At 41.6% G+C, this 24628-nt stretch overlaps 1 protein-coding gene across 1 annotated transcript in view; it reads right to left on the bottom strand.

Moving 5' to 3' along the window:
- Window positions 1–24628, bottom strand: part of dab1a (DAB adaptor protein 1a) — a 294645-nt gene that overhangs the window by 198877 nt on the left and 71140 nt on the right. Inside the window, exon 3 of the mRNA XM_042484070.1 lies at window positions 16706–16759. The gene's annotated coding sequence lies outside the window, so the exon portion shown is untranslated. The remainder of the gene's footprint in view (window positions 1–16705; window positions 16760–24628) is intronic.

The following is a 24628-nucleotide window of genomic DNA, read 5'->3' as shown; positions in this document are numbered from 1 at the left end:
TCAAAGGCAGGCTGATGTACACTACACAGTAGTTTACTCTGTACTGTGGAGGGAACAGGAGAGAGACATGGGGACAGACACACATACAGAGTCAATACATATGCAAAGTTTCTCTGTAGGAAGGAGCTGTGTCAGCAGCTCCACTGGCTCACTGCAAAATGAAGGGTAATCTCTAGGTAGAGAGTGCTTAGGGCGCGGAAATACACACGCACCCTCGCCTACTCCGAGGGAGCGTTGGGGGAGAAGAGAGCAGCTGCTAAATGCTTCAGCACAGTAAAAAGGGACTCACAGTGGACACAAACTTGACAGGCTTTCTTGCCGAGCCAACACACCATGGAGTCTATTCATGGATACACTGGATGCCGAAATGGAGAGGCACTTATCCACAATACAGACGGGGAATGAGACGGAGAAGAGGGAGGAGGAGGAGGATAAATCGGGCGCGACAAAGCTTGGATCTTCATAATGACAGTAAACGCCAAAGAAAACTGAATTTGGCGTGCAGGCAAAATGTGAGGTTTGTAATGAAAAGGAAGCAAATGACTTCAGTCCCCAAACAGTGCGCATGGAGGCCAGCTTAAGTTTTCGAAACTTTCACACAGCCTCATACACAGTCTTTTATAACACCTGCGATTGCTTGAGATCTCATGCTTGGTGATGTGGGTTTTGTGTGCGTTTTTTGAGATTTGTTTCTCCTCCATCACATGGGCACTATTAAATAAACAGCAGATACACAGGGTTGACTGGCAATTCAACAGCCGTTGAAAAATTCAGATTTTCATCATATTTAGAGTACACTGCCTACCTTAGCAAACAGAAAATAAATGTACCGTATGAAGGATATACTGACAAGAGAATTTATTCCATCCAACTCCACCCATTTCAGTTGTGATAGCTTCCTTTCAAAAGTCAGAGTGGAAATTAAACTGAGAGAGCAGACTGACGGAGAAGAGTGAGACTGTGGGCTGTAATATACAATGCATGTGAAAACACAAATTACTGTCCAAAACATATGTGTTATAAGTTGTAAGCAAAGCACTTTTAAGATGCAACTTCAGTATTATCCTAAAATGTGTATTTCTCTTATACCAGCAAACTTTCCAGATACTATTTTTTTGTAACAGACACAAACTGGAAATCCAACAGGAAGTTTGGCTGTTGTAGTTTTAGTATTCCATAATCTTCTTTTTTTTAAATAGAGTCACTGGAAGGAAATGTTGGCATTGTACATGTACGAAGACGTGTACAAAGACATTACATTCACACAGGTATCGTATTAGCGTTTCTAATGTGATATAGTATATGTCTATGAGAGGGTGGAGAGGACGGTCGGGACGTCTAGACGAGACACCTGCCAAGCTGCTAACCACTGTAGACCACTGTTCAAGAACACCAAACAACAAACCAGTTGTGGGTTCTGGTTTTGCCTTTTGAGGCACAAAACGTGGGAGTTTTTTAACCAATCCGTCACTGCTTTTCCACTAGGTATTGCGCTATGAAAAGCAGATGGTTTTTTTTCAAAAACATTCCTGCTTTTTAAGCAGAGATTGTGCCCCCTAAACTGGTATTTAAAGCCAAAACATGATCTTTTCTGAAATATTATGAAGTGGCCTTTGTCCCTAAACATAACCACACATTAACCACAACTAGGGCCTCAACGGTAGTTATTAGTTATAGAGACAGTTACAATGAAAACGAAGGGTTTTATTGTTTAGTTGAGTGATCATTTTATTACTATAACTGAAACTTGAATCCATTTTTTAAAAATGGAAATAAAAAATACCTGAATATAGATAAGCATATTTGAAGTTGTTGCCTGTGTGTTTTCATATGTGCCTTCCTTAACTGTAATTTTATTACTTACATTCAGTACTTGCCTACTTTGCCTACTCAACTTTTTCTGTTGTTTTGTTTGTGTACTTGCATGTTTACATCAGGGGTCTGGGAGAAACAGCATTTCAATCCTGTCTATAACCTGTACATATGGCAGAACTGACAATAAAGTTGACTTTGAAGCAAATGTACAGGATATGATAACTCTCAATGTTCATACTGAGGTATACCTTGAATCCAGTGTACTGCTGCAACTCTTACGACAGCACAGTTGAAACAGAAAGTTTCAATGTATCCGCTACAAAATTATAATTACATAACCTATCCGTGGTCTGCAGAAACATTCAACACCAACATTTATCCTCGCAATTTGGTTTTCTCCATTTCACCGCGTCAAAGGTCTTAATTCGATAACACCAGCAGCTCCAGGAAAAAGAGAGATTCAAAGTGTTTTTTGAAGAGACAGGGATTGTCTCCGAGGCAGTCGATGTGACACTGGGGATATGACATGGCTGTGGTTAGGTGCACCATAACCAGGTTACTGCTATAGCAGCGGATATATGGAGACAGATGACGATGGCTTCTGTAACTTTATTTGCTGCTGTACATTTAGGTCCTCATAGTGAGTCCCTGCACTGCAGAGTGACTGTAGAGGAACATCAATCCAACTGTACACAGCGGACCACAATGCAAACTGTTATTACACTGTAAAAATGTCATGATGTCGGTTAAATATACATGTCTGGATTTAATTTAAACCATACAATATCCCCAATGGAGGAGAATATAGTCCTGTTGTGCGAGCAGCTCAGTATGTCATCGTGCTATATTGGACAATGACAGGATCAGCCAATACAAAATTCTATCACAATAAAAGGCTTATATTGAGCTGATGTAGAACAATATTTTTTCATACAACTTAATTACAGTGTCTTTAGGGATATAATATTCTTGTGTTTTGCAAGCACTAATAAGAATCTCTGAATTTACATTAAAATCCTTAATGTCTATAAAGTGGGCCTAATTAATTGCATACTATGTACTTTAACTATCTAATAAATGAACACTTTTCCTGTTATTATTCCCAAATCACCACTGTTCTGTTCAGTATATGGCAGTGGTGCAGTGAAAGCTGCAATCCACACCTACAGGGTATAAATACAGACTTTTTACCCCTTTGAAAGGTGAGAAAATTGATTTCTTTCAAAGGGGGGAGGAAGGCAAAAAATTACCCAAAAATTGGTAAAAAAAAAAAAAAAAGAAAAGAAAAAAAAGACAAGAGTAAAAAGTTACAAGAAAATGACCTGAAAATAGGCAGAAAAATATAAAGTAATATCAAGTAAAATATAAAGTAAATTATAAAGTAAAAAAATAAAACAAACAATGAAATGACCTGAAAGAAAACTGCAAAAAAAAAACCAAAAAACAATATTATAGATTCTGTAACATATTTTAAATGATTCTAATAATCAGAAATATAGTTTCTCGTCATTTCTCCCTTTTTTGATAATTTTCTAATATTTCCCTCTCTCTCCTTTTATAAAAATTCATTTTCGGGCTGTTTTATTGTCACCTTTTTATTCATGTCTTGCAATTTTCTCATTGCTTTTTCCCATGTTTTTAAAGAGAAGCAAACCTTTTAGTTCAGGTTTGAAATGTTTAAACACATGTGACAAGCATCTGAATGTCCATCTAGATTTCAAAGAGTTAAAAACCACTTTAAAGTAGACATAGCTAAATAAAGGAATAAATTACCAGCCATCATACTGTTTTAAAATCATTCTGGCACAAAGGCAGAGCAAAATGTCATCCGGCAAAGTCGGCTTTGTTGTGTTAAAATGTTATGCATAATGATGGCGCAGCCTGGTCATGCTGGAATGCATTGATTGAGTTGTTGGAAGCATAAAAGCTGATGGAAAATAAGTGTGCGGTTATTGAAAAACAGGGGAACATACACATGCAGATATGCATATAGAACATGCATTCCACTGACAGGCTCACCTGAAATCATCGTACATCATTACCGACCGCACGACAATCAATACCCAATTAACATGCTCTAAATATGGCCCATGGAGCACACACATGGCATGCACACACACACACACACCATATCCTCATGTGTCAGCCTGTTTCCATCTAACTAGAAGGATTTGCAGGCTGTAAGTCAGTAGGTGTTGGACTGTGCGTGGAGGTCTGGCGTTCCTCAGTGGAGAGCAGAAGTAGAATAACACATCTCCTCTTTGTGAAAGCTTGACGGGTGTTACCGGCTAATTATTCCCCCAGCTCCTTCCTGCAGTGTCACGGCTATAGCTTCCTCCTCTCAAACAGCTGCTCTGCTAATTACCTCTGGTGGCACGTACTGTGGTCTCTCTCTCTCTCTCTCGCTCTTCCTGTCTCTATTACCCATTCTCTTTCTCCATCTCTCCCTCTCCATATTGTCACAGTTAAGACATAGAGACACCAAGCTGAGACTGAGGACCATCTAATAATTCTACCCCACAGAGAAGCCGTGTTCGTCTGCCAGTGTGTGACAGTAAAAGCAAAGCACGCGAGCGGCGGGACTCAACAGTGTGACGTGGAAGCTCATAAAACAAACACTCTGTAGAAACACATTTTAATGATTAATTATCCCCGCTAAGATGGAATGGACGCACGTTTTGTGTGGCTTTGTGTGTTTGTCACTATCTGTGTCTACGCTTTTGTGTCCCCCCGTTTGTGCGAGCTGACAAGCTAAGGCGACAGGATTAGCGCGCCCCTGCCTGTCATTCAAATAGACAAACGCAGACACATAAGCCCTGACACACACACAGGCCTACACACAAACACACCGTACCTACACACAAGGGAGCGAGTAGAGACGCACGCAGGTTAATTGACTTCTCTTTTAGCCGTGAGGGATTCTGATGGAGTCAGCACATTCAGAGGGGAAAGCAATGGGTGAGGAGATGCTACAAGGATGCCTCTTTCTGTCTCGCCCTGTCTCACTCTCCACCTGTCTCCTTCTCCATGATAGGTTGAGTCAGAAGGATTATTAGACAGGACACGGCCGTGGTGTGAATATGATAATGAAGTGTACAGGAGAGAGGATTACACTATCCTAACTCTCCCATTGGTCTAATCCAGGTTCACACATTTGCATAACACACCTGAGCACTGCATACGTCCCGCCAGCACAACACTGATATGGATACAACAAGCAGCAGATGCAGGCTGTTTACACTAACATAAGAAAAGAGAATTGAGTATTGCCAGTAAGGGATTTGCAGCGCCGCCTTTGTGGCTGAAATAATGCTGAATCAGAGTGTGCCGTTTGCGCCGTGATACACTATCGCTCGTGAGCTCGGGGGGTTTCGATGGTCTCAAATGAAAACTGTGCAAGCAGCACAGGGTGTGCATAATAAGCATAAATATCATTTGAACCACATGCAGACTATAAGAAGATTATTATAGTTTCAATAATAAGAGAGCGGGCTATGCAGTTGTTGATACACAGTTATATGGCATCTGCACCACACTCTGATTTCAATAGAAACTATTACAGTCTGCCATGTCGGCATTTATGCTGTAGAGGAGGGAAAGAGATGGTTCATGGCGGCTTTGAAAAAGGACCCCGAACAACCCAAGAGATGCAGCGAACATTCTGTGACTAGAAGATTTGCACAGTAAGCCAGTAATTGAGCTCTATATTTTGTTGGGTTTTAAACTGTAAGCTCCGCCAGGCGGCCCATCGTATAGCCGTTAGAGTTATAGAGGATGTAAAAATCCATACCTGGAGACTTATCATAAACAGTCCAGCTCTCAGCGAGACCTAAAACAGGATATAGAGACTCCATCGTCTCCGATGGCGATTCAGCAACAGGGTCTGCGCCATCCACCTCTCCCCATTACCTTCATTCCATCCCCCCTATCTGTCCATCCTATCATATCCATCCATCCTCACCTCATCTCCACCCTGTCAAAGCTGCGGGGCTGTATGTCAGCCCAGCATGTGTGTGTGCACCTCCGCTCGTGTGTGTGTATTAGTGCATGCATGTCAGGGCAGCGGTTGTATGTCTTGGTCATCTCCTGCCTGCAGAATCATATTATTGATTGGATGCATGTGCCGGTACGCTACAGCGAGCCATGACTGATCACATACTGCACAGCCTGTCATGGTCAGGGCTGTCAACAGCACCTGGGAGGACAGACAGAGGAAGTGATAAGAATTAAGAGAAACAGAAGAAGAAAATGACTTTAAGGTTAAAGGTTAGTTCATCTAAATACAAAAATGTTTTGAGCCACGCAGATTGTTTCTGTTTTATGTGCCAGTTTTACAGGTCAAAATTGTAGAATATTGTGGTATCTAGCAGTGAAGTCAGAGAAATAAAACTTCTCCTTTAGGCAAAGCATGTAGGAGAACTGCAGCATTTATGTAGAGGCAGTGTTTGATTTGTTCCTTCTAGGCTTCTGTAGAACAACATGGCGGACTCCATGGAGGAGGACACCTTCTGTATGGAGATATAAGTAGGACTGCCCCTTGATAGTCAGAGATTCGAATTATCAGTGGCAGACCCTTAGTGGACTGAGATTGCCTTGAGTCCAGCAGACATTTTTTTCTGGGAACGTTTAGGTCCCCAGATTTTGCTGCGGAGTAAGTGTTCTTGTCTTCTATTCTTTGGTGCAGGGATCTGGGAACTGCGGACATACAGAGAGCAGCACACAAGGGGAGAGAGGACAGACTTTCTGCTTAGAAGTGGTACATTTACAGCTCAAAGCAACTTAATACAAAACAGTATCTGGCTTTTGCTTGATATCTATTGTTGCACAGTTACCACCCATTGCTTGTTTCCTATATAACATGAATGCTGCTGTCACACTAACCGTCCTGTGAAGCCCAATCAACTTTTGCCTTGTTTGTTGTTGTGTGAAACTTTTAATTCCACCCACTAGCACCATTTTTTGGCTGATCTATGCCATAAAGGAAGCATGGAAGTATGAGGGGAATGTGATGTTTACAATGTTTGAAATGGACATATCTATTTTTATATGTAATGGGAGTATAAATGAGCCTCAAGGTAGCAAAAATATAAAGATTCCCAGGTGAATATAAACAGTTATACATGTTAGATACTGTTTCTGCCGAGAGATGCTACTATATCATACACACTGGACCTTTAAGATATTGACTTTTCAGACCTCCATTGTGTACAATATGCACTGTAGAATCTAATATGAAAATGATAACTGTTGGACCATCCCGTGTAGTCAGGACATTCAGGAAAACACACATTGCTACCAAGCTTTGCAAACTAAAATCTTTCAATGCATATCAAAATAAATCCATTCAATCTGCACTGTATTGTGTTTCACAGACAGGTATCTTAAAACCTTGGCATGTGTAAACTAAAATCATGTTGCATGGCCCAATGCCATAACTGCTAAGTAAGAAAACATTTTTATTTTTTTATTGGATTGAATTTTTTAACAAAAATGGAGGAGGAAAATGAAGGGAATTAAAAAGCGCAAGACGAGAGAGTGAGGGAGTGAGAGTTAAACAGGAGGAGGCACGCTCATATGAGGTGGTGCACTCAGACAGAGGCTGATAGGCCTGAAGGTGAACCAATCAATTATTCTCCACCGTCAATAATTCAGAGTAGACCAGGGGCTCTCTCTGAATATGTGTGTATGGACCAACACACACACACAGTGAGCAGCCAACCCACAGCCCTGATTTGATTTAAGATGACCAGTCAATGTGGATCCAAGGCTTCAGAGGGCCGAGGCTTTAAATTATTGCTCGGCTTAAAGACAGAGGGGGAGCAGTATTTTCTCCCTCCATGGCAAAGCCGTCTTATTCCAGCTCCCTCTCTCGTCAATCCCACTTCCCCTCTCATCTTGCTCTTGGACACTCTCCTCTTGACGAGTCTTAAGCCAGCAATGGGGGGAATACAGCCCCCCCTTTGGCTTGCACCTTGGCTGTCTCACACTATGCTCCCTCTCAATATTTCTTCTTTTTCCTGCTCTCCCTTCCTCTCTCTCTCTCTCTCTGCCTTGCTGTGTCTTTGTCTTTCCCTCTGTACTCACACACACACTCCCAGACCCGTGCGTGCACACTCCCATGGACACACACACACTATCCATTTCTCTGTAATTGAAAAGATGCCCTGGCTGTTTGCCACACGACTAAAATGGATCAGATGGCAGAATATCCCTGAGGTAGTACATCTCCAACAGAGAGAATTAAAGAGAAAAACCTCTCTCTCTCTCTGCCCCTCTGCCTTTCCCTCCCTCACTCACACACACACGCACACGCACACACACACAAACACACACACACACATACACATTCACGCAGAGTCAAACACAGTGAGTAAGGCTGACTGTGCCATTCCTAATGTCCCAGCTCTCTCCTTTCTTTGTTCCAGCCCTCTATTACAATATGAATGGGCCTGTTAAAGTAGAATTGGACCATTTGTCTTGCGCAAGTTTCTTCTTCCTGACACAAGGACTAGAAAATGACTCCTCAGCTATTCAATAACAGGCAAGAGTCTGAGGTCTCCGAGATGAAAGCAGAGCAGAAAAATGATTTTTTTTTTCCCTTAGCTGAGATGACAGAGAGAAAAGCTACAACCCAACATCAGTCATCGACAATCCACATCCCCACAAACAACGACAAATAGTCAATGACGAGTCAACGCAACTGAAATCATCCCAGTTCATCTCACCAAAGTTTTCTTTTCCCCTGCAGTATTTCTATTCTGCGTGACAGCAGGGTGAGATCCGTGCCTGTGTGTATTTTTGATGGCTGGGAGAAAAGACGAAGACTGGCCTCATGACAGAGAGTGACAGAAGAGAGAAGCAAAGACGGGTGTTGAGCTATGAATCCCAATAAATAAAAAAAAGAACTTGAGAGATAAAAATGAAAGCATCTTAACACCACGTGAGAGATCTGAGCGTGGGAGTAATAACTTGCCGCCTCATAACCGCCACCTGGCAGCTTTGCATTGTTTATGTTATTTAAAACAGAAGCCGAAGTCAATTAAAAAACTGCATGCAACCATGCATGTCAGTCATGATGAGCAGCAGGATACAAACAACCAGGAAAAGGGTTGATAGGGTTCGCTGATATGCACGAAATGCAGTGCTTCAAGAGCAAGGTTCGGTTTCATAACCTGTTATTTATTATGGAAATGACAGTGCAACCGACATGGATTATAAAACATAATCACATTTAAGGTGCACTTACTGTTGGTTCTGACAATAAAATAAAGTGATTGCCGTTATCCGACTATACTGTTTCTTTTTTAATTTTCTAATATTCATGGCTTTCTTTGAAGCACTGGAGTTATTTTTAGCAGGGTTTTAGCAACAGGAATCAGTAAATAAACTTGTTGAGCCAAAGTAAACAAAATAAATTTAAAAAATCTCAGAAACTATAGGCTATCTGTTTGATGACACTAAGCCTCCGGGGGCAACGGCCAATATTTTGAGGGTTCCAGTGTATCTGGGCCAGGACCTCCTACTCTGTACTCCTGTCATTTCAGTCAAACTTCATGAACAGATATTTGCATATTAAATCATATAAATAATTTCATAAGCTAATAAAAAGTTAAATTGTTGTCAGACAACAGGCGTCAGGTTCTGAAACTGCACTATGACAAATGCATTGCACCTCTTTTACTCTCTGTTAACCTGCTGCTCACACATGATCGGTCAATGCTACTCAGACTACAAACACAATTCCAAGAAAATGTTAGGATGTTTTTAAAACGTAAATTTAACACATTGCAATGATTTGCAAATCTGTTCTTCTATATTTAATTAAATATAGTACAAAATAAAAATATTTAATGTTCAAACTGATAAACTTAATTCCTTTCTTGGTAAATATACAATTATGAATTTGATGCCTGTAATACGTTTAGAAAACGTTGGGACAGGAGCATGTTGACCACTGTGTGACATCACCTTTCCTTTTAGTAACACTCAGTGATCATCCAGAACTGAGGACACTAGATGTTGAACTTTTAAAAGTTAAACACTTTGACAGTCTTGCTTAAGTTATAACTCAATAGTTAACTCAGCGTGGTCTAACTTGATCTATTTTCAATGGGAGACAGGACTCCAAATGCCAAGCCACATTCTGCACATGCCTGCAAAACAGAGATTTATAAACATAACGGATAGGAGCAATGGCCTAAATAAGTGCTACAAAATAAGATCCAATTTGCAGCATTATTTTAGGTTTTATATATAGTATATACCAATACAATACAATGTTTTGAGTGAAAATGTGTTTGTGCTGTGCGTACATGTTTAATAATATCAGAGCAGTGGCCCTCCATGTCTCGGTTCAGCAGACAACAGGTCTGATTGGATTAAGACACTCTACAGTGGATTAGTCATGTCTGGTGTGATGCTGGACACATGGAGAGAGGAAGAGAGAGAGCTGCGTGCCTGTTTTGTGAGCGTATTTAAATCTCATAACTGTATGTATGTGTGTGAGTTTAATCTCATAACTGTGACAAAGGGGGTTTTATCACAGCCAGTGTACGTGAATGAAATACCAGGATAAGTACTGATGCTTTAATGGAGATTGGCAGCTCATTTTGGTTGTAAATGTACCAAACATCCACCACTAAGCTGAAAATGCCTTCTAATTGCCATAATAAATAGCTGTGAGTAATGTAGGCATGGTGCTGTCCTAATGTGTACTTCTATACTGAATGATAGACATATTCATTGGAACCATCACTAAGGATCATCAAACATCATAAAAAAAGTGAAAAATGGCCCTCTGAGTTCATCAAACGCAGGTTTAGTTGTCATAGTGAAAAATATGTGTATGATGTTGGTTTTAATAACTCATAAAACATCATAATTGACTCAGTTTGGAGTTCATGGCAGGTGGCTGTCTGTATTTATTTAGCTCAGAGGGAGACGGAGCTCAGTGTTATACTGTAATTCCTCCTGACTACTGTAGACAATCATTTTTGATAGAATGCTTTATAATTTACAACTTAGAACAATGCAGTTGTTAGTAACGCTAGCATCTGCAGTTTATGTACATTTTATCTTGGTACCCTTGCCTCTGTTAAAGTAAATTTTGTAACCAAGTTTAAATCTTGTTGGACAGTACATCACAATCACATGGTTGTCAATCTATTATTGAATTTCTGCAAAACTAAGGAGATGATTGTGGACTTTGGGAAGCAGCAGCAAAGGAACTGCACCCTCTGCACAGGGTGGACCTTCAAGTGCCTTGGTGTCCACATCACTGAGGGCCTGCACACTGACTCAGCGGAGAAAGGCAGGGCTGAGACTTGCGGCTAAATTCCACCGGGTTCGTCAATGCCAAGTTAAGGCCACGGCACGGCCTCCAGAGACGGTCGCTGACATTCTAGACAATGCTCATGATTCCATCGGGCACACCTCAGAGCATTAGGATTGGGATTCTGATTTAGATGCATTCCTTTATAATCCCACAGATGGTAGCTTCGCACTATTGGCTCCTTAGCCAAGCACATGCACCAAATGTCTGAACTTGCAGTTCTTCTCATACTAAGCAGGATCACAACTGCAACAACACACCATCAATAAGTAAAACTAAGCTGTCAGACAACTGTCTAACAACAGTTTGAGTGAGACTACGTCATAAGAAATGAATCTGACTCATCTGGGTTTACAGAAGGCCGGCAATCTTTGTTTGGTGGTACCCGCAAGCGGTATAACCTGTTGAGAAGTTGTCATGTTACTCATCCTCAGCAGCAGGCAGCAGCCTCATCTTCTGTCTTTGGCCTGTAACGTTACTCAGCTGGCATCAGCCTGCTGCTCAAACATCTATTTTCTTTTTGTGTCTGACCTTTTCTGCTCAAACTCTTTGTATTTCAGCTCTTTGTCCATCTAATTTGTATTATCATTCCACTTACTCTGCTCTCTCTGTCTCAATTTTATTTATTTCCCGCTTGACCTCTCCTACTCGACCTGTGACATTACATGATGGACCGATCCACTTGAAGAGGTGGGGGGAGGTGATAATGGCTGGTACCGCTGCACCTGCCTTACAGTATACTGCATGTAGGCTACTGACAAATTTGGAACCGAATACCCTCTAATCAGATGGGCTGTTCCAACATCAAGTGGGCAGCAGCCGGCAGGTTCCTTTTTTTCCAACATTGCTGGTGATACAAGGTGGGCCGGCCCATCTGCCAGTATTCCCAATATGTTGCAGCCTGTAAAGGGCTACAAGTTACAAGGTTTAGTGCCAACTAATTCCCCTGCACATGACAAATTGCTGTACCTGCACTCCCTTTGCCTATGACAACATTAAACACACACACAAAAAAAGCGAACTGAATGCAGAGATGTAAAAGTATACACTAAAATCTGACAAGTTGATAAAAAACAATCTTAAAACAATCCAGGAAACTGATTGCCTTGAAAAATGTAAGAAAATATACCATTAGTGTAGTTAACTTTTTATGAATAACTTAAAATTTGGTTATATTAATTTTGTGAAGTTGTTGCAACCTAAAAATGATGAGTTCAACTAAATCTTTCTCAGCAAACCAAGTATAATGTGCTATATATCTGTATTTTGCAAGCTATTGAATCATATTTGCATTTTCATGTTAAGAAAACAGAAATCACAGATCTCCTAACGTCTTCATTGGCTAAATCCTCTCTGGGATGATCATATTAAGTCAGACCAACTTTGTTTACTGAAGTCGCTAACACTTAGAAAGAACCATGTAATCTCACTTGTCATTTTTATGTTACAACAACTTCACGGTATTAAGAAAATACAGATAAATTTCGAGTAGACTTAAGACAATATATTTACTTTCCTTTTCAAGGCAATCGACTTCCAAGATTATTTTAAGAAAGATCAGTTTGTTTTTATAGTTTTTATAGATTTTATAGTGTAGATTAGCTGTACTCAAGAGGAGCATGTGAGGGGTACGTGGAGTGTGTCACTTGTCACAGGAAGTGCTTTGAGTCAAGTTTGAGTCATTCTCTCATTAAGCGTGGCGCACTGGTGCATCTACTCAAGTTTATTAATTGTGACATAAAAACCCTGAAATAAAACTGTTAGGAGATATAATTTATTGACCGTAATTTTGAAAGAAAATGAGGGTTTTCCTAATTGCAGGCCGGTTACTGCAGACTAATCTGTCAGCACCACTGCTGCTGCAAAGCCACATAACCTTCTGCCTCTGTGACAATGTGGTTCATGTTGTATTGTACAGTGGTTGTGTAGTGTGTGTGTGTGTGTGTTGGCAGAGGTAGTGCATGGCCGGTGTGTGGTGGTGACTCTACCCTGCCCTTCCCTGCAGTCCTCTCCTCCCTCCTACCACCATGGAGCAGCCTGCCTTTTAATTACCTGGACCAGGAGAGTGAGCGAGCTAGTGAGGGAGAAAGTGTGTGTGTGTGTGTGGGGGGGGGTGAGAGAGGGAGAGAGAGATGCAGGGAGCGAGCCAGGCATGACATTCCAGTGTGCCTCATAAACTGTAAACTGATATTGTCTCTGAATGCAAACCAAGCAGGAGCAGAAAGGAGGGAAGGTGCGATTTGGGGAGGTGGAATTGGAGAGGAGGTGGTTCGTGTGTGTGTGTGTGTGTGTGTGTGTGCGTGTGGTAAATCAGAGCAAAGCGTGGCTCCCAGTGTGCAGCAGATTGCCTCAGCTCACACCACTGCCTCCGCAAATTAATACCATTGATTTTCCTTTGCCTGGCGTCCAACACACACGCATACACACGCACACACAGAAAACACACCCCAGCTGGTCAGAAGGTAGGCAGGATAGTGGATCTGTGGATCAAACTGCTGAAGGAGTCTTTACCGCCTCCTTTAACACACACACACACACACACACACACACACACACACACACACACACACACACACACGCACACACACACACACACACACACGCGCACACACACAATGAATGATGGGATACAAATGAAAAGAAGGAAAAAGAAACTGTCAGCTGTGATACCTCCCTTAACACAGGGACTGGCAAAGGCACAGTTGTGCACACACACACACACACACACACACACACACACACACACACACACACACACACACACACACACACACACACACACACACACTCTACAGTCAAAGTATTGGAGGCCTGCCAGGTGAATGAAGCCAAAAGCAGAGGGATTGTCAAAGTGTTTTGAATGCTGAGAAATATCCAAACAGATAACAAAACGCATATTAATACTGAGCCAGAAAGCTGAGAGGACTCGCAGGGAGCATCTGACACTGACTGACATACAAATCAGACAGAGAGATCCAGTTTGAGATGAAAAGATAAAGGGACTGAGAGGAGAAGGACAGAGACGGTTCCCCTCTCTCTCTCCTTCACTCTCGGTGAGCGTCCTGATGAATGCAGCTGATTGCAGTAACTATAGGGCAGCAGGAAATTATCATTAATAATCCCTAGCCAACTCTTAACCATATGTCCTCCTCTGCTGCTCTGCCGAGCCCATCTATCACTGAGTGAGTGTGTGGGTGAGACCATTTTTTTGCCACTTCTTAAGATCAATTCAACAACATCATTGAACACAAATGAGTCAGCTTAGGGAAAGGCGTTTCAGAGAGCACAACCAACCTATCAAAACCTTAAGTTTCTTTAAATTTCTCCCTTTTTAAGCCACAACAGGAAGTTACACTTCTGTTTTAGTTCAAAATCTTGCATGTTCCATTTGGTGATGTTTCTGTGGATCGTATCAGCAGGCTGGAAGGCAGCAGATGAGGACACGCTCGGACAGAACCGGTGGCATTGTTATATAAGCTGGCGGGCGGCTGGATGGCACTGGGCACATCCACGTGCAATGCGCATGGGCGGCAGCTGCAATATACGGAGCGTGAGAGCACTTATAGGACGGGCGGGTGGGAAGATGGATGGGTTCCCTAAACAACAGACTTTTGTGCAGGAGTCTGGAGTTTGCTTCCTGTGTGGATGTGTGTGTTTTTTTCTATACCTTACCATGTGCCTCTTTTGCCTAAACCTAACCGTCTCTGACTTTGTTGCCTATACTAACCATCGCTACAGTCCGCATAATGACCATGATGTCATCCCACCATGTGCACTCGTTGACATCACTGACACGGCATCCCAGGGCGTCCACAGCTGACGCAGAAGGATACCTAAAACATCATAAGTACATGCAGAAGGTCACTGACAGAGCAGCACAGTGTGACGAGTTGAGATGAGAACGTTTTGGACAGTCCAATAACAGTCTGGTGACATGATCCAGTCTGCTGGGACAGGCTCCAGCCCATCCTGCTTCCCTTTAGAGGATAAGGGATTACAGAAAAATGAATGAACTACTAGCACAATAGCTAAATACAGTATTGCTTTGCCCAAAAGTTTCCAACAGTGCTGAGTTCCCAAAGCAGGAACTCCAACTGAAAGATGACTACAATGTGAAATACATGCTTTTCTATGCAGGCGAAGAGGTGCAGAGTCAGTGAGAATTGATGCAGCTTCTGTCTCCTGTGCTGTCAGATGGTAAAATGGCTGCTCTGCAGAGGCCATATTTCTGTGTGTGAACCGCTGGTCCTCCACCACACAGCTACTTGCCTGCTAGCCTTGTGCGAGCCATTTTATGGAGGCGGAGTAAACATTCTCTCAGCAGAGTTTATCAACCGGTCTCTCATCACTGTGCAAGGTCACCCATTCTCAGAGACAGTGCAGTGTGTGTGTGTGTGTGTGTGTGTGTGTGTGTGTGTGTGTGTGTGTGTGTGTGTGTGTGTGTGTGTGTGTGTGTGTGTGTGTGTGTGGTGTTTACAGCAGTCTCAGGTCTCGGAAACCTTGGAAACGGAGTGGAACAGAGCATTGGAGCTGTAACAATCAGGCAGCCTGTTGAGCATGGAGAGCTCATTGCTGCAGTCGGTCTGTCTTAGTATACACGTACACTCAAATACACACATACGCGCGTGCACACATACACACACCTGCCATCTCTAATGATGATTTATGCCCAGCCCAGGCGCAGGCATGCATAACTGTAGCAGCCACAAACACACACAGATCCACTCACACATGCACTCACAGCTAAATACACAAGGATACTGTATCTCCCTCTCCCTCTCCCTCTCTCTCTCTCTCTTCTTTCCTTAGCTCGCTCACTCTCTCACGCACACCTCTAAATAGGAAAAAATGACAAGATGGATATGTTGTAACAGCAGTGGGCACCAGGGAAAGAGCAACTGTAAAAATGCATATTGGAAAATGGAATAAATGGGAGCTGAGAAAAAAAGTGAAAAAAGCATGGAAGCAGAGAGAGAGAGAGAGAGATAGTTATCTCCCTGTTGACTATCACAGTCTAAGCTCATTTACCATGTACTATCTGTAATACTGCTGTAGCTGTCCAATCTCTTTCTAGATATTTCCTTGGAGAAAAACTGCTCATTTTGCTCTCCTCTTAACGCAGAATACACTAAGCTCCTGCTCTTATTGAAAACACATTTCTCACATGGAAACTCTCTGCACTGCATGTATAAATGCCCTTGTGTGTCTGTAAAGAAGGGAGTGTGAGTGTATGAGCACAAAAATGTGCTGGAGACATAACATCAAGACATTAAGGCTTGAAATAGTCAACTGTTGTAAAGTTGCATATGTACAAGTATCCATACATTATATAAACATACAAAAAAACGAAACGGAGCGAATCAGTCAAATAGTGAAAATAATTCTCCGTCCTCATTTCATGATGTATTTAATGGTCTCACAGGACAGACACACACACACACACACACACACACACACACACACACACACACACACACACACACACACACACACACACACACACACACATTAAAGGAATAGTTCACACCCCAAAGGATCATTGGTATCTCAATTACTCACCCAGTCTTAGTCTTCAGTCTTGAATTAGTGAAGAAAACTTCTTGCATGCCTCCACTGTGAACAAAGAACCCAAAAATCAGAGAGCATTCAGCATAACAGCAAAACTATGTCAGTGAAAATCAATGTGCTTCAGAAGTACTGAGCATACTGTATGACTGGATTAATGAGACTTTTTTCCCATTTTGTAACAGATGTTTTGATTAGGGTTGTAAGGATCCATCAACCTGGATCGATATATCAATTCAATGATCAACAATGCAATTTAATCAATATCAAGTGAAAACATATATATTTTTAACATCATCTTTAAGATGCACCTTTTATTTGAAATCCAAAACAATTGATAGGGTATCTTATCGTTATGAAATTAGTGATTTACAACACTAGTTTTGATTTTTTTTTTTTTAAAGTGGTCCCCTCTAACTTGAATTCATGAAGACTGTTCACTAAGGAGGCATATCACAAAAACGGGGACATACAAATGATCATTTGGGGATAAGCATTTCTTAACTATGCACTCAGGCTCACTGCTGGTGAGATCTGGTCTTAGTAAGAATAATTAGGGTCTCAGGAACTTCACTCATGCTGTTTGGTTGGTGTTATCAAAGCACCAGGACGACCCAGAAACCATCCCATTTCATCACCAATAAGTCAGTCGAGGTGAAGGCAGACATTCGTCTTGATCATATTTAACTAAAGTCATGTTTTTGAGCAATGTAAATTTAGATCATCTACAAGGCCATAACACTCCACTCACATCAGCTACTCACAAAAATACACGAGGATGTAATTCCCTGTCTGTAGCTGTTATTTTATTCAGAACAATAAAAAAAGTACAGTATGTGTTGTTTATTTTCATCTTTCTCTCTGGGGATTTTTGTCTGTGATCTACAAAGCAATGTTTTCTGTTCAGCAAAATAAACATTGTTTATTAATATATTTCCCATTTTAATTGTAAGTATCTGACATTTTTCATTTGTGAAGCATTTATACTTTAAGGTGCTTCGGGGGCAAATCTGTCCTCAGTATTCACTGCATTAGATGATCAGGCTTCATTAATTGATATCAAGTTTAAAATGAATTATTCAGCAGTTTATCTGCCGTAGCTGTGAATACTGGTGTTTGTGGTCCTGGTTTGTTTATGGAGCAGATGCTACAGATGGTACATTGTACAGTAAAAACAGTTTGACTGCATGTGGAAATAAAGCATCAGAAAAATCTAGTAAGTATAAGGGGATAATGACATTTAAGTGTTTGATAAAAAGTGGTATGATTTTGGTCCTACTGCACCTTTATATAAAACACAAATAAGAGCGTAAATGTGGAACAAAACTTAAAGTGGGACATGTCAACCAAGCCCAGTTTGTATAACGCTCACACAGTCGTGAGAAGAGGTCTAATCAGGCAACAAAAGGACTTCAGGCAAGTGGAGGCTTTAACAGCAACAGGGGTGAACTGCAGAAACAAATACAAAGTTTTATTTTTGCACCAAACTAGCAAAAACCAACCATAAGTTATAGATAGTGTTTGAAGAAGGTGAGTCATATCTGTCCCTCAAAACTAACGGCCAAGGACCAGTCGTGACTTTCTCCCTGTATGTATAAATATTGTATCAGCTGGTGGCTTTATGTGTATCAGACAATGTTGTCTGTCCACAGCTCTCTGTCCCTATGAATTTAGGCCTTGTCCACATGTCCACTGGCATTTTTGAAAACGGGTATTGCTGTTCGTACAAGCAGTTAAAATGAGTTGACGGTGTACATTCTGCTGTTACCAGCCAAAAGCTCTGTTTTCTCTGTCTGCATGTCAACATCGAACAAAGTTTTACAAAAGGTTGTTTTTTATTGACCTAAAAGCAGTTTTCATTGTGGATAAAAGGCCAAAAACAATTAAAAATGCTATATTTTTAAACATACCTGTGTACATCTGGACTAGGCTTTATACTCATGAATTATTTTTGACCAAACTACCAATCGTTTGAATCAGTTCAGGACATTCCTATCAGACCGCCTGCTTAACCCAAACGTTAAACTGATCCCCTGGAGTTGCTGCACTGGCTGAAGCTACAGAAAAGTAAATACTGCAGATAGAGTTCATCTCCAAGTTACAGAACGCACTTTAGCATGAAAATATACTGAACAGAAGCACACCGCATGACAACAACCCATGAGTACATGAGCGGGACACATGACATCACATATCCAGTTCCCTGAAGATGACGATGACACTCTTTTCATTAAAAAATGCTCCAAATCTGCCTCTTACTTGGACAGATATGAGGTCTTTCTAATTAGTGTCTGTTAGAATTTCAGATGTAGCGTAGACTCAATTGTGACTGAAGTAGACTCGAGTGATTCATTTAAGATGGGATTTAGCACAGTCTCCGAGGTTTCAAAGAAAATATAAATTATCACCCTCTCACCGCTGCGCGTAAAGATACAGATGGTGAACTCTGAATGTGTTCTTTCTTCCTAAGATTGCTGTGTCAGTGGGGAAATTAGAGAAAAGAAACTCACTGAAACTGCACCATCTGTATCTTTACATTCGGTGTCAAGAGGGTTATTTAATTGAGGCAATTAAGCCCATTTGAAACTGGGTGAATACATTTACAAATTAGGTTTTGTTGCCATTTAAAGTTCCCACCTTCATGCTGCCACGGTGAGTAGAGTTACAGTAAATCACTATAACTAATAGTCCACGTCCGATCTACATTCATAGCAGATGTCCATGCCAGGAAAAGACCAACCAAATGTGACAATTCATTGCATGTAAGATTTAAAGAACTGTTAATTACTTCATCTGCGTAAAATCAAGCTATTATGCTCCTAAAGGTATTTCAACAGGCAGCAGACATCATTTCACATGATGACAGAGTCCAATGAAACATCTACCTTAACCAAAGCGCACACCAGTGTTATTCAACTTACGGCCTGCAGGCCAAATCTGGCCCCCCAATAATGTGCCGGGTGGCCTCCCAACTATTTTCTAATTCACAATAGAAATATAGTGATTCACGCTGAGAATTGTTTTTGTACCTGTAGTAGGCTTATAGAAGGTCCAAAAGTGCATAGAACAGCATCAGAATAGAGCTTGTTTATATATTTTTTCTAAAACCCAGTCGAAGATCCCGCACAACCCAATAAGACAGAGGTCCTAGTTCAGCTGCTAATGTCCCAACATCTAAGAAACATCCTAAAATCCTCAAAATGTTCTGAAATCTTGAAACACCCTCAAATCTAAGAAATGCCCTAAAATCTGAAAAATATCCTCAAATCCTAGCCAAGTCCTGAAATCCAAGAAACTTCCTAAAATCAGGGAAATGTCCTAAAAACAGAGAAACGTCCTAAAATCCTAGAAATGTCCTAAAATTATTGAAACATCCCAAAATACTACAAATGTCCTAAAATCCTACAAATCTTAAAATTCTAAAAATGTCCTTAAATCCGAGAAATGTCCTAAATCATAGAAACATGTATGGGGCTGCTGCGACTGGCCTCTGGCCTCCTGTCTTTTTGTAAAAGAGTGTCCCTGGCATACACCATCTTGTTATCACACATGCAGGACTGTCAATCTCTGAATTTATTCTCCTGGTGTTTTCTGTTTCCATTTGAAGGGTTTTGGGAGGTTTTTGTGAGTCTTGGGCAGAGTCAGAACCGTTGCTGAGGCCTACTGAGAAAATATGTGGCTGTAGAACTAAAACCGACCTATCTTGACACAGATTTAGTTGCAGCATCAACTGCAGCTGAGAGACATTTCAGTACCCTTTTGGTGTAACAGAGCTCACTGCAGGGACTTCTGACAAAGAATTCCCAAAGAAATAAACAGATGGGAGATTATTGTTTTCTCTCAGTTGCACCACTAACAGCATGGGGAATACTGCTTTTAGCAGCCATAACAAGATGTCAGCCTATCCACTCTCCCCTACTCTGCTCATTCCCTGCCCTTCCTATTCATTTCCATCTGTTCTTTCCTTTCATCATCTCCCCTCTCCTATCCTCCTCTCTTAGCCTCCTCTTTGCGGAGCAGTAGTGTCCTTGCAACCCCCCTCAATCATCCCCACACAGGGAGAGTTGGAGGCAGTCCAAGCCCAGTCCCTTGAGTCCTGGCTGGGTGACTTCCAACCCCACTCCCCAGGCTTCACTCCAGGCCTGTGGGCCTGAGAGCTGGCAGCTCAGGGAGGCTATTGTCAGAGAGAGATTAACCACACATAGCAGCTATCGTAGACAATACGCACACACACATGCGCGCGCACACACACACACACACACACACACACACACACAGTGACACATACAGAGCCACATATTCCCTCAACATAACAGCTATTGTTTAACGTCAATGAAGACGTGAAATGGCACCAGGCAGACTATAACACCACAGCTCGAGATTCTCCCACTAATATTGTACAAGGTGAGCAAATGTCATGTGTGTGCACACCAGTGGTATGTACACACTGAAGCTTACACGTGCTGTGTGCCCAGTAATTAATCCTGCTGACGATATTGATTTTCTATTCATGGGTATCCACAAGTGGATACATAGAGTTATATCTTTATCAGCCCCCCGAAACACACACATTTTTAGACACAGTGCACAGTATTTGCAGGTGTAATCCTTAATGTGCAATAGCTAAAATGATCCACTGCATAGGGACCTCTCCAGCGTCTATTCTGTATGAAACTGTGACGTAAACACAGCACAATAACACAGTTCAGTATAATATATATGTTTCCATGCAGATATGCAAATGACGGCCCATGCAAGCTGAAACTTCAGTGCAAATGCTGCTTAAACACAAGACATATGCACACAAACACACACATTCACAATGCTAATCTCCCCCAAATAAACCCAGCAGCCTGGGGACAGAGATGGGATGATGGCAGAAGAGATAAAAAAAAGAGGAAGAAAGCAGAGAAAAGGATGTGAGCTGCTGTGTCCCACATACACGCACCACAAACCCCCTCCCTCATTCACCGCTCCTCTCCTCCCTCCTCCCCGATTATCGCCCCCCACCCCACTTCCGCCTCTCTCCCCTCTTCTCACCAATCTCTACACCCCTCTTCACCCCTTGCCTTTCCTCCCCCCCTAACTACAGAATCCCAGCAGCCACTCACAGGAGAGGTGGCACACTTTGAGGATAAATTTAGAAATGAGGTGCAATCCCAAGGCCGGCACAGAAAAGAGAGGAGTAGAGACAACCCACATGTGTGTTAGATCTAGGGATGCCACGGTGAGGAAATTCCCACCGGTTATTAAACTTGTGACAACACCGGCGTTACCAATTGCACTGGACATTTTACAAGAAACAATATTCGTCAATGACGCTCAATATCTGTAGAGCACTTACTTTGATCTTTATAGTGTTAGATCTCTGGATCTTCCTCTTATATTGAACAAAACAGAACAGGAACAGCTGGGGTGGCTGTGGCAGCAGCCTGCTTTTCTTTTGAATAAACTTAGTAAAGTTTTAGTTTCTTCTGGGCTGCAGCTCCCTCCTCCTCTTTATTTCCCCCTTCTCTCATGGGGTGTGCTCTCTGACCGAGGACGACTACTTTCTTCTCTCCTCAACATTCAGGTCGAAGTCAATCTTGTAGCATGCATCTGCTGCTGCTGTACGGAGCAAAAACACTTTCAGTTTATAATTATATGGTCTTTTTATTTGATGAACGTGAGCAGTGATTGTATTGATTGATTGACTGGAATTTCTAACTTTGATACAATACATTGAAAATTATCTATATTTGATACCATGTTTGATACCAAGAGGAATATTTTACATTCAGGATATACAATCTACAATTTTCATTAAAAGATAAATATAACAGAATATATAATAATATAACGTATATAAGGCTATAACATGACAACAGCAACTCTTTTTCTTGGTTAGCACCAGATATCAGCAGAATAACGGCAGTAAACATTAACAATAAGATAACAATAATATAATAACACTTGTGCTGATATGCAAACATGAACTAAATAGGTTTCATTTACATTAAAAAATAGCAAATCAACCGTGGGGGCAGTTGGTTGTAACTGGTGTATGTCTATACACTGTAACACTGGGGACAACAACTACTGCAGAAAGCCCAGTCAGATCACATGCACACCAGTGTTGAGAAGTAATTTGTTACAGTAAAAAAATACTTTTCCCAGTAATAAGTAAAGTAGCTAACAAGCTACCAAGCTATCCAGTCTTAGTTGTGCATAGAGCAATTACCCTGAATCTGAAATTTGAGGAGAAAGGACCTAATTACATTTTTTTTGGGGTGTAAATGTAATATAATGAGCAGTGTAACGAATTGCACTTGGCAGGGGGTAAAGTAATAGTATTACTTTTCAGAAATATAATGAGTAATAATTAAATTTTTTGAGCCCAACACTGATGCACACACATAAACATGTGTGTCAACATACTTTTGGCGCATGAAGTGCTGCGCAGAGTCTAATAAAACAAACACATGGTGGGATTTCAGCATGGTTTAACTGAGATCTTTGGAGGGATACACTGTGAGAACAAAGGCGAGGGGGAAAGACCACAGTCAAGAAAAGAGGCATGTCTAACCACGTCATACTCTTCTGTTCAATGGCTGGGAGTTGTGGTCTGAATCTTAATGCCAGAGCTGACTGGACCCCCTGACGAGAGGGAGAGAGAGTGTGTCTGAGAGGAGCGGAGGGGAGCGAGTGACTTTGGGCTGATGGGGAGATGGGTGTAAAAAGGAGGGAAAGGAGGAGGGAAAGTGACTTTGAGGCGGTGAGAGGACGCTTGGCTCCTTGAGTTCTAGGGTTGAAAACTCATCATCTCATACAGACGCTTACTCGCAAACACACCCACACCCACAGACACACGCACACACACACACACACACAATTCAGCCTCAGTGTGCAACAGCTTCTCTGCTTCACTGCTCAACCCTGAACAACCTCTTTCCTCCCTTATAACACCCATGCTGCCCTCCATCTCTCCCCTCCCTTTTCTTTTCCAATCTTATTATTACTATCTCACCTCTCTTCTCAACCGTTGCCCCTTCCCACTGCTCTTCTCCCCTCCAATCCTGTGGAATCCATTCGACTATCCCACCATTCATCACGAGTGCATACATTTTACTAAGGGTGGCCGGTGGGAAATAAAAACTCTCCATCCCAGCTGCTTTGGTTGCATTGTCTGCCTGCTGAGCTCCACAGGACTCTCAATGACGGCTTTCCTGGACCTCACTGCCACATTCAGACAGGAAGCTAGTGTTTGGGACTGATAAGCTAAATTACTAATTATGGTTTATCTTAAATTACACTGTTCTGTATTACAGTGGAGGGAGCACGTTGTGTATTAACAGGTAAATTGCTCCCTTCACTAAACATTACACCAAAGATGGATGATGTGATATTTTAAGGATGTTTTACAGCAGTTTACCATCTAAACACCTGCAGGTACAATCTATCTATCAGTCTGTGATAAATCATAGCCTGAATTGTTAAAATTCCTTGTTTTTATAAAAAAAAAAACCTCATTTAATTGCATTTTAGCTGATTCTACAACTGACTTGACTTGTGACAATGCTGTGGTTAAAATGTGGTTAGGTTTAGGCACAAAAAAAGTGGTTATAGTGTGAAAGATATCATAGTTTGGCTTAAAATACCTGATTTGGCTGATCTGCGATTCAATCACTGTCTTCATGTCGGAGTATCCGTGAGCAAGACACTGAATCCTAAACTGTGAGTATAAGTGAATGTCTGAACTGAGTAGCAGGTGGCACCATGCACAGGAGCCTTAGTGACCAGTGTGTGAATGTGTGTGTAAATAAATGTGTCTCTGTAATGTGAAAGTGCTTTGAAGACTGTAAGTCCAAATCCATTTGAACAATGGTCTGCTGCCGTCTGCAACTTAGCAGCTGTCTCGGTATGAGGTAACACTGTCCA

The sequence above is a fragment of the Plectropomus leopardus genome, chromosome 3 (genome assembly GCF_008729295.1).
Source record: "Plectropomus leopardus isolate mb chromosome 3, YSFRI_Pleo_2.0, whole genome shotgun sequence".
Taxonomy (NCBI): Eukaryota; Metazoa; Chordata; class Actinopteri; order Perciformes; family Serranidae; genus Plectropomus; species Plectropomus leopardus.
The sequence above is the reverse complement of the archived record's forward strand: the minus strand, read 5'-3'. Positions and strand labels throughout refer to the sequence as shown.